The sequence below is a fragment of the Megascapheus bottae genome, chromosome 4, assembly GCF_031878675.1.
Source record: "Megascapheus bottae isolate mThoBot1 chromosome 4, mThoBot2.hap1, whole genome shotgun sequence".
NCBI classification, from domain to species: Eukaryota; Metazoa; Chordata; class Mammalia; order Rodentia; family Geomyidae; genus Megascapheus; species Megascapheus bottae.
The window spans coordinates 72,276,094-72,284,843 of record NC_143512.1 but is presented as its reverse complement, the minus strand read 5'-3'; the positions used below and the strand labels follow the sequence as shown (position 1 = coordinate 72,284,843).

The following is an 8,750-nucleotide window of genomic DNA, read 5'->3' as shown; positions in this document are numbered from 1 at the left end:
GGAAGTGTTTGGATCTGAGTACACGGGGAAAAATAAATTTAGTTTAAAAAAATTCCACCCATTCTCTTACAATTCTTACTTTTCTCCTTTCTCTCCATCCTTGCCATATGTTCTCCCTCTGTTCCTTCCTTCTCTCCCTCCCTTCCTTCCTTTCTTCCTGCCTTCCTGCCTTCTTTCTGCTTTCTTGCCTTCCTGCCTATGTGCCTTCCCCCTTCCCTCCTTTCCACCTTCCCTTTCCCTTCTTTCCTTTCTGCTTTCCTTCTTTCCTTTATTTTATTGTGAATCCTCTTCAGCATTGCTTGCTCTTTTGTAGTTTAAGCTGAAAAAAAAAACTAGTATTATGGATATGAAGTATTTATCTAGTGAAGCATACACATTTGGGTTATTTTGAAGCCTATTATCAAAACAGTTTTTACTAGTGACTCATTTTTTATATGTTGGCATAAATTAATAATTCAATTTTTTCTCAATTAACTTCCCTATGGCTGAAAAATATTTTGTTCTTTCATTCATACAGGAAGAAATCATAAAAATTCCAACAGTGAACATAATTTTTTATCATAATGAAGGGACTCCCCTTTAGATTTCCCCCTAAAATGCAGAGACCCCTTTGAGACCTCTCTTCCATCCCCTATAGGCATTTCCCCAGCCTCATGACAAAGCAGCATGTGACTTGAGGGAAAATCAAGCTGGGGCCTGTAAATTCCCTGATAACAGATCACAGGAGAAGCCTGACCAGGTGGAGCTACCAGAGTAGATTCCCAGGGTAAAGAAAGCCCCTTCCCCTTTTCTTTTTCCCTAAGATAGGTCCCTTAAACAGCAAAGGTGTCAGTGGTCACCCCAGCCGTCACTCAAGTACAGTTGAGACTCTATTGGCCACCTGTGTATGGCCAAGCCCAACCACATGGCTGGTGGTTTGTAAAAGTAGCCTGTGAGATTCGGTGGAGTCCCTCACTCACTCACATCTTAGAGACAGCCAGACTGGTCAGTACAATTCTCATGCGGAATAAAACTCTATTTAACCTCCACTTTTGTGTCAGACTCGTTCCTTTGATCATGGACCCTAATATTAAGGGGGGCTGTACCCTAATAATAATATTAAAACATAGATTGAATAAGTAGAAATATATAGGGGAACTATTAAAAGGAATAATCAATGTTTAAACAATGATCATTTCTTAATAAAAACATTTAGAATAAATACAATTATGTTTCATGTAGTATATATAATATATATTATATATATATATCATGGGGAAAATTACAGTCTCCATATAGTTATAAAATTATACTAGAATTTTTTTGAAAGGTAGAGAGTATGTAAAAGGGAGATTCTAGACAGGAGCCCATCATTCATGCCTGTAAACTCAGGAGGCTGAGATCTTAGGATTACTGTTCAAATTCAGCCCAGGAAGGATAGTTTGTGAGGCTCTTATCTCCAAATAACCACCAGAAAACTGGAAGTGGTGCTGTGGCTCAAACTTGCCTTGACAAAAAGATTCAGTGGCAGGGCCCATTCTCCAACTTCCAGCCCTCAACTGACAAAAATAAAGAGCGCAACAGAGAGACACACACAGAGAGGGACAGAGACAGGACGAGACAGAGACATATATAGTATTATTGAACACAATTGGAGATTAGAAAGCATCATGGTTGATTGAGAGCTCCGGGACACCATTCTCCAGAATAATTAATTCTACCCTGAACATGAACTCTGTGAAACCACTGGCTGAGCGATTTCTCCAGGAGAGGACTGTTATAGAAGTAAATGTAGATTGGGCCTAACGTACCGCCAGCTATTTTGCCAAGTAACCAGGAACCTCAGCTTTGCCATTCACAAAATACAACTATAAAGTCATTGGGAGGTTCCCAGAACCGAGACTATACAGAAAATTTCAGGGTCAGTCCTGGTAAAAGGATCAACATAAATGTGGAAAAACAAAAACTTAAGGATGCCTACAGCCAAGTCCTCAAAGACTGTGCACAATAGAACAACGTTGAACCCTCTGCCCACTCATGTTCTCATTTTGGTCAGCTGCCTTGTAATCTTCCAAAGGCCTTTTAAAGAAAGAAGCCATCTAAGTCATTTTAATGAGAATGATCGCATCCTTTGTGTAAATCAGTAACCTGCCTTTAGCAAGAATCTGGTTAATCCAATTTGCCTAGAATTCCTGTCACCTTGATATTCAACCTAGTTCCTCTGGGTAATTTTACATCGGCTGACACTCTTTATTCCTTTTGTTACACATCACCAGCTCTCCTTACTGGTTGCAGGGTTTAACATAAATAATACCGGCACTGCAACTTGCAGCAATACATTTTTAACAGTACTTTTTGTACTGTTGGTGTACTTAAACCAGTGCCAGAAGCTATACCTGATACACTTTTTCAGAACACTTTTTTTTTATTCAGTAGCAGAATGTACTTTTTGAAGAATTAAGACAAAACAGTGAAAATTTCAGCTGTAAAGAAGACCAAATACATTTTTCTATGAGAATATCATTAATAATGTTACTCCTAGAATACCAAGTTCAAAAGAAATTTCATATTGAGATTCATTCTTAGAGTATACATATAATATTAAAAATGTTAATTTTAGGGCTGGGAGTTTGGCCTAGGTAGAATGCTTGCTAGCATGCATGAAGTCGGGGGTTCGATTCCTCAGTACCACATACATAGCAAAAAGATGGAAGCGGTGCTGTGGCTCAAGGAGTAGAGCTCTAGCCTTGAGAAAAGTCCAAGGACAGAGCTCAGGCCCTGAGTTCAAGCCCCAGGACTGGCAAAAAAAATGTTAATTTTAAAGGTAAGAAAGTACAATCATGAAAAATAGAAAGTGAGTAAAGATTATACAAGGCACATACAGGAAAACACTAATTACATTAATTTCCTAATTACACTGGTAATTAGGAAAATTGTACAAAATGCATAGAAAACATCATTTCATATCATTTATTGAGGAAATTAGTAGGTGTGGAAATCAAGGTGTTGAGTGGATGGTGAGAAATATAACTGTGTATAGAAAAAAAATTGATTACCATGAATGCCCTGGCTAAGGCCAATTAGTGACTTTTACAAAGATGACTAATTTCATACACTATCCCCTTTAATTACTTTAAAAATATAAACAAAAATAGTTCACATAACTTCATTCAGATATGTACACAACTCTATACTTATCAGTAGCTTATAAAACAGTCAATATAGAAAGCAGTATATATGACCATCAAATAGGGAATACATAGATACATTGATAAAATAATTTCATGGCATTTGACATATTTATTTGTTTATTTTTTAGTTTTAATGTATAGAGGGGTTATAGTTATATTCACCAGATAGAAGGTATATTACTTCTCACACATTGAGGCCCCTTCTCATGTTTTTGTCCCTATTTCCCTTCCCCCACTCCCTCCCCTCATTTTTTCCCCTCCTATTTCAAATAAACAACTAAGTGTGTATATAATATGCCAGGTAACAAAGTCCGATACTGTAAGAGTATGAGATTAACCAAAGGGTGACACAAGAGAAGACAGGAAAACAAAACAAAACAAAACAGTACATTAAGAACAACAGTCACACATAATTAAGCTCCTTTTTCCCTATCTTGGAGGTCCATTAATTTGGCCTCATCCTATATGGCCTTATGTATCTGTGGTTTGAGCTATTGTAATCCTCTGCTAGGAGAGTCATAGGTTTGTACGAATTACTACAAATGAGGGAAATCATTGAGCCTATGTTCCTTTGGGTCTGGCTTACTTCACTTAATATGATTTTTTTCCAAGACATTTGATGTATTTATTTAAATGGAAGTACTAGTGTCAAGACTTCAGAAATAATGCCCATAATATAGTTTGCCAAAAATATCATCATCAAAATCTTCTACGAATTATCAGGAAACATTATATAAACAAACATAAAAATAAATATATAAATAAGATACTGTGGGAAAATGTTCAGAATAACAGAATGAAGTTTCTGGTATTATATGAGAAAGGACATACAAACATATCATTCTTCATCTCTATTATTCTTATGACATTGTTTTTAATGTTTAGGATATTTCATTTACTATATACTGGAATGTGAATATATGGGTAAAGATGGAGTTATATGAAGGTTTGGTAGCTATGAACCATTAGTGAAAGAATATTCTCATATTTTAAAATATTTGTAAAACAAAGCATGTGAGAGAACACATGAGGCTCACAGAGCCTTAGTTTTGTGCCTTGCATAACAGCAGCAATGAAAACAAACAGAACTTGCTCCAAACTTCACTGAAAAATCATTCTGTGTACATTGCCAACTGCTCTGACATTTTTGTTCATTCTTCCATCCACACGTATATTTGCAAATGCACATATATATTTATTCATTTTTAAACAAAAGTCTTGCATACTCGAGTTGGCATGTTACAGTTTATTTTGCTCCTTTTGTAACTCCTTACATTCAGCAATATTTCCATACCACTGTATGTGAAAGCGCCTCATTTTTTATAATAATTCTATTCCAATATGAGAACTCACCATGATTTATTGAAATTATTCCTTCATAAAGGACATTTAGGTTGTTTTCTATGTTTGGCATTTCAAAGCAATGTTATAAACATTAATCATTGCCCGCAGGTGAAGCTCTGCCTGCAATATAAACACAGTCGCTCCCTGCACAAGACTTATGTGCAGGTCTAAGGTGAGTAGATAGCATCGTAGTTTCCCCTAACAACTTTTTACAACTTTACTCTTCTTCCAACAACAAAACAGTAATAATACTGTTTTAGAGTTAATACACTAATTGTTAAAGAAGCAGCTCCAATTAAACTGAAATTATTGAAGTCTTTAATAAGTCTCAATGAAAAATTTGAGGTTGGTGTTGCTTTTTATTGCTTTATAGAGGTGTATGTGTGTATATCTGCATATGCATGCACATTTATATATGTATGTATGTGTGCATGTATATATGTATGTGTTCATGGTTTTGTTTTCACCAAGTATGTTCCTTAGATAATGTGTCTGGTGTTATATTTATGTTCTTGGCACATTATATGACTTTGAGAAAATAATGTGATTAATTTCTTCATTTTTAGAATTCTGAGTCACTCTACCAACTTGATTTTCACTTTGATTATTTAACTAGTACTACTAATTTATAAATACTTATACATTTATAATACATTTATAAATATTTAGTAGTATACTATTTAAATATTTTAATAACAATTATGTTGAAGTATTTTTCCTTTCTTGATGTCCAATTTTTTGAATTTACTATTTAACTGTTGCTATCTCTCCCCAACTGCAGTGTATCACAAATTGATCCAAAAAGAAACAGATAGCTGAAATAAGGGGCCGAGAAAGAAAGGGTGAGACTGAAACAGCTGAGATTCACAGACTGTGGCATTGGGATACATAGCCTAAAGGTTATTGACATTCCTTTAAGGATTCCAGAATTCTCATGACTAAGACATACCTACTGAAGGCATATGAGGGCATGTGATCTCTGGAGGGAAGAATCGAGAAGAGAAAATGAAAATTAGGACATGTGGCTTAGACAAGTGACTATGAGTCCTAGATGTGGAAAATCTATTACTGTTGGCAGATAAACTGGACTTCTCTTGTTAATTGCTATTAAGAGTCACAAGAGTACTGTAGAAGTGAAACATAGTCTAATAACATAGTTTAATAACATTTCTGATAATCAAATTTTTACATAGTAAATCAAAACAGAATTAACATTTTTAAATATTTATACTGAAAAAATGAACATGCATCCATCAAAACTCCAGAATTTATCGTAAACAGCATTGAATGTCAAATTTGTAATTTTTAGTAATTGTGGTAGAAAAGAATGAGATACAAATTAATCATTTCAGTTTATTCCAAATTATGCCTGAAAAATATTAATAATTTAGTGAATAATTAATCAATTAAGCAATTGTCAGTGAGACATATAAAGCAATGACAATATAAAATGAGTTATGCAAATTCATTCAATTGAACATATGATTAAAATTCATAGGTAAACCCATGATAAAAATATAAGAATTTCTAACATCAGAAATAAAAACAAGGGAATGTATCATTAGAGAGCTTGCAAATATTTAATTCTTGATTAAGAAACAATGTGAGTACATTGCTACAGCAAAATTTAAAAAATATTTTGCTGGTAATGATTTAGTCCTCATTCTTATAAGATGAGCTTGAGCTTTCACCAAAAATCAGAAGCATATATACACAATGAACTCTCCCCCATACTTGATATTGAAGAGTATAACCTTGAGTTGTTAAGGGATTCTTAAAATCCATCTGGCAAATATAGATTCAATGGAGAAAAATGAATAATTTTAAGCTAACTTTATAAGTAAGCCAAGGAAGTTCATCATTGTCAAAATGCTCAGTGGAAGATACTCATTATTTCTCAGTAGAGCAAAGGTCCCGAGTAATACTTAAGTTGAGAGAAATTAAATAAAATCTCTCCACAGATGACATAGCTGCTTACATAGAAGTGCAAAACAGTAGAGATTATTATAGTACTTATTATTCATAACTACTAACAGCATGTGTAAATAAGAATACCGGGAATAAAGAATGATTATCACTTTCGTAAAACTGTAATTAATGAAGCTCCTCCTGGGCCGGCTGTAGAGGGGCCGGCGCCATGGCGGTTCTGTTGGAGAGCACTCTGGGCGACGTGGTCATCGACTTGTACACGGAGGAGAGGCCTCGCGCCTGCTTGAATTTCTTGAAGTTATGCAAAATGAAATATTTCAACTATTGCCTTATTCACAATGTACAGAGGGATTTCATCATACAAACTGGTGATCCTACAGGGACTGGCCCGTGGAGGAGAGTCTATTTTTGGCCAACTATATGGTGATCAAGCAAGCTTCTTTAAGGCAGAAAAAGTGCCAAGAATTAAGCATAAGAAGAAAGGCACCATGTCCATGGTGAACAACGGCAGTGGTCAGCATGGATCTCAGTTTCTTATACAGGAGAAAACCTGGATTATCTTGATGGTGTTCATACAGTGTTTGGTGAGGTGACAGAAGGCATGGACATAGTTAGGAAAATTAATGAGACCTTTGTTGACAAGGATTTTGTAACTTACCAAGATATCAGGATAAATCATACAGTGATTTTAGCTGATCCATTTGATGACCCTCCTGATTTATTAATTCCTGATCGATCACCAGAACCTACAAGGGAACAGTTATATAGGGGTCGAATAGGAGCAGATGAAGAAATTGATGACTTCAAGGGGAGATCAGCTGAGGAAGTAGAAGAAATAAAGGCAGAAAATGAGCCAAAACACAAGCTATTCTTTTAGAGATGGTGGGAGACCTACCTGATGCAGATATTAAACCTCCAGAAAATGTGCTATTTGTATGTAAGCTGAATCCAGTGACCACAGATGGGGATCTGGAAATCATATTCTCAAGATTTGGGCCAATAAGAAGTTGTGAAGTTATCCAGGATTGGAAGACAGGAGAGTCCCTCTGTTATGCTTTTATTGAATTTGAAAAGGAAGAAGATTGTGAAAAAGCATTTTCCAAAATGGATAATGTACTTATAGATGACAGAAGAATACACTTGGATTTTAGCCAGTCTGTTGCAAAGGTTAAGTGGAAAGGAAAAGGTGGGAAATACAAGAGTGATTTTTAAGGAATATGAAAAGGAGAAGGACAAGTCATCCAATTTGGTTCTGAAAGATAAAGTAAAGCCCAAACAAAATGCAAAATATGATCTTATACTCGATGAGCAGGCAGAAGACTCGAAATCAAGTCACTCACATACAAGTAAAAAACACAAGAAAAAAAATGTGCCACTGCTCTGAAGAAAAAGAAGATGAGGATTATATGCCAATCAGAAATACTAACCAGGATATCTACAGGGAAATGGGGTTTGGCCACTATGAAGAAGAAGAAGCCTGTTGGGAGAAACCAAAAATCGAGAAGAGAGACCGGCCTCAGAAACGTAGTCATAGCCGATCTCTAGAGAGGGACGGCCACTACAGCCACAGCCACAAACCTAAGTACCAAACGGATCCACATGAGAGAGAAAGAAGTAAGAAGAGAGAGTGAAGCAGAAGTCCAAAGAAATCCAAAGACAAAGAAAAATCTAAGTACAGATGAAAGGTGGAGTTTGCTCTTGCCTAACTTAAGAAACCAGAAGCATGTCCACATGTATGTGAAAGCAGTTATTAAGTCTGCTTCTTGTTGTGTTTTTCTTTCATATTAGGATTATAGTCCTTTTACATTGACAATATAGGGCTCTGACTGAAAGATAACAGTTTTGTGTATCCTTTTTTAATATTAATTTTGTTTTACACATAAGTGGCAGAATTCATTTTCAATATCTTTTGTTTTTTTACATGCCGTATTTCATACTATAAAATACACAAACATGTATATATGGTTTAAAGAATAATAAATATAAATACCTGTACCCATCAGTCATTTAAAAAAGTAGGATATCAGCTATATTTTAAAAGTCTTCTCTATTCTCTCAAGTAATAATTATTTTGAATTTTATGTTTTCTATGATCTTATTCTAGTTTCTCAACATATGTATGTATCCCAAAATGGGTTGGTAATTTTGTATGTTTTTGAAATTTATATAAATTGTGTATGTTTTACTCCTGAGACATTCTTTTTTACTTTAAAATCTTTGAGTCATTTATTTTTATTCTTATGAAGTATTACATGATTTTGTTGATGGAAAAAAAAACAACTAGTAGTATGTCTCTAGTTGGACATA

At 34.9% G+C, this 8,750-nt stretch overlaps 1 pseudogene; it reads left to right on the top strand.

Annotated features, from left to right (window-relative positions):
- Positions 1-6,651: 6,651 nt before the first annotated feature.
- Positions 6,652-8,231, top strand: LOC150064638 (peptidyl-prolyl cis-trans isomerase-like 4 pseudogene; annotated as a pseudogene).
- Positions 8,232-8,750: the final 519 nt, after the last annotated feature.